The following is a 3,249-nucleotide window of genomic DNA, read 5'->3' on the forward strand; positions in this document are numbered from 1 at the left end:
ACGGAATGTTCGGAATTCCGGAATGCGTTCCGGAATGTTCGGAATTCCGGAATGTGTTCCGGAATGTTCGGAATTCCGGGATGCGCCATAGTTACGGAATGTTCGGAATTCCGGAATGCATTCCGGAATTTTCGGAATTCCGGGATGCGCCATAGTTACGGAATGTTCGGAATTCCGGAATGCGCCAAGGCTCCGGAATGTTCGGAATTCCGGGATGCGCCAAGGTTCAGGAATTTTCGGAATTCCGAAATGCGTTCCGGAATGTTCGGAATTCCTGGATGCGCCATAGTTCATAGTGTCACAGTTCATGTTTTTTGCCACTTCCCTCTTAGCTGTGAGTCCCCTAGTTCATAGTTCCTGCTCTGTTTTCAGCCTCTCATAGTTCATGCTCTTAGCTCCTGCTCAGCTTTTATTGATATTAACTCTCCTACAGTCCCTCTTCCCCTCCTTCTCATTTGGTACCACCACCTTGACCTTTCCGGAATGTTCGGAATACCGGGATGCGCCATAGTTACGGAATGTTTGGAATTCCGGGATGCGCCATAGTTCCGGAATGTTCGGAATTCCGGAATGCGCCATAGTTCCGGAATGTTCGGAATTCCGGAATGCGCAAAAAGACCAAGGAGATCATTGTAGATTTCCGGAGGAAGGGTCATAACAACCATCTGCCTCTCTTCATTGGCAGTGAGGCGGTGGAGAGGGTGAGTAGTTTTAAATTCTTGGGAGTAACTGTGACCGAGGACCTGTCCTGGGGCAACCATATCACCTCAGTTGCACGGAAGGCCCAACAGCGCCTCTACTACCTGAGGAGACTGCGGAGCGCACACATTCCCAGATCTCTGATGTTGAACTTCTACAACTGTGCCATCAGCAGTGTTCTGACGTATGGATTTCTAGTGTGGTTCCCCAGCTGCACCAAGGCCGATCAGCAAGCACTCCAGCGGGTGGTGAAAGAAGCTGGCAGAATTATTGGAACAAGTCTGCCAGAGATTAGTAATATCTTCCCCACTCGCTGTCTGAGGAGGGTGCATAGTATCCTGCGGGACCAACATCACCCTGCGCGCCACCTTTTCCACCTGCTGCCCTCAGGGAGAAGGTACAGGTCTATACAGGCCAGAACATCCAGATTGGCCAACAGCCTGTATCCACAGGCTGTGAGGCTTCTGAACTCTCTGCCCCCCTCTCACGGACAATAACCATATCCAACTCTTTAATAGCACTGAACTGGTCTGCATTGGTGCATCATATCTTTATTCTCTTTCCCCCTCCTGTCCCCCACCCCTCTTTCTTAAATAGATAACTATCATATCTGACATCATATCTCACAGTACAATAATAATATTGTATGGGTTGCATTGTTGTACTTTGTCATGTTTCTCAGGTCTTTGTCTGAATTTCTTATGAACATTACTTGTCATGTTCTCATGTTGTTGCTAAGGATTGTCTTATTGCACTGGAGTCACACTGGGTTAAATATTTACACTTGGGTTTTAAGGGGTATTTATTATTTTCTTTATTATTGTATTTATGGGTTGTACGGAAGCTCCAAACGCAATTTCATTGTTCTCTGACAATGACAATAAATACTTATCTATCTAATTTTCGGAATTCCGGGATGCGCCACAGTTCCGGAATGTTCGGAATTCCGGAATGCGTTCCGGAATGTTCGGAATTCCGGAATGCTCCAAGGTTCCGGAATGTTCGGAATTCCGGGATGCGCCAAGGTTCCGGAACCTTGGCGCATCCCGGAATTCCGAACATTCCTCAAAGGTCAAGGTGGTGAACGCATTCGGAATTCCAGAATGCATTCCGGAATATTCGGATTTACGGGATGCGCCATAATTCCGGAATGTTCGGAATTATGAGCATTACGAACATTCCGTAACTATGAACTATGGCACATCCCGGAATTCCGAACATTCCGGAACGCATTCCGGAATTCCGAACATTCCGGAACGCATCCCGGAATTCCGAACATTCCGGAAAGGTCAAGGTGGTGGTACTAAATGAGAAGGAGGGGAAGAGGGACTGTAGGAGAGTTAATATCAATAAAAGCTGAGCAGGAGCTAAGAGCATGAACTATGAGAGGCTGAAACTAGAGCAGGAACTATGAACTAGGGGACTCAGACCCAGCCAACATGTATATATGGGCCCCACGTGGTTTTTGCTCGGGCTGGATGGGTACCATATGGGCATGGGCTCAAACTGGGCTTTTTGTATGGGGCCTAATTGGGTTCTTCACATTAAACCCATATGGGCAATCCCAAGTGGGCACTTTTAGTAGGTCCTAGCTGGGTCAAACATGGGAAACACTTAACTTGGTCCAAAATGGGAAACACATGTAGGACCCACTTGGGTTTTCCACCTGGGATAGACATGGGCAAACACAGTCATTTAAGGATAGGCTGTTGTTGTGTGCCCCAGTTGGGGCAAAGTGAGGTAATCAATATATGTTTTAGTATCGATGACACAGGTGGGGCCCACCTGATCAAACTAAATGGGTCACACATGGGCAAATGCAAGTCAGACCCTGAAAAAATGTCTATGTGGGCCCCAGGTGGGGCAAAGTGAGGTAATCAGTATAGATTTTTTAGTACTGATGACACATGTGGGGCCTACCTGGTCAAACTATATGGGTCACACATGGGCAAATGCAAGTCAGACCCTGAAAAAATGTCTATGTGGGCCCCAGGTGGGGCAAAGTGAGGTAATCAGTATATATTTTTTTAGTACTGATGACACATGTGGGGCCTACCTGGTCAAACTATATGGGTCACACATGGGCAAATGCAAGTCAGACCCTGAAAACATGTCTATGTGGGCCCCATATGGGTTATGTTAAGTTAATATGGGCATATATTTTACGTGGGCTCAAGATTGTTTAGTATATATGGGACCCACTTGGGTTTATCACATGAAAGCCATATGGGCAAAACCAAGTGGAAACATATAGTAGGTCCTGGCTGGGTCAAACATGGGAAACACTTCACTTGGTCCAAAATGGGAAACACATGTAGGACCCACTTGGGTTTTCCACCTGGGATAGACGTGGGCAAACACAGTCATTTAAGGATAGGCTGTTGTTGTGTGCCCCAGGTGGGGCAAAGTGAGGTAATCAATATATGTTTTTAGCACTGATAACACAGGTGGGGCCCACCTGGTCAAACTATATGGGTCGCACATGGGCAAATGCAAGTCAGACCCTGAAAACATGTCTATGTGGGCCCCAGGTGGGGCAAAGGTGTGGTA

Source organism: Perissodus microlepis, unplaced genomic scaffold (assembly GCF_051167445.1).
Source record: "Perissodus microlepis isolate ML-2025 ecotype Zambia unplaced genomic scaffold, ASM5116744v1 scaffold_43, whole genome shotgun sequence".
Taxonomy (NCBI): domain Eukaryota; kingdom Metazoa; phylum Chordata; class Actinopteri; order Cichliformes; family Cichlidae; genus Perissodus; species Perissodus microlepis.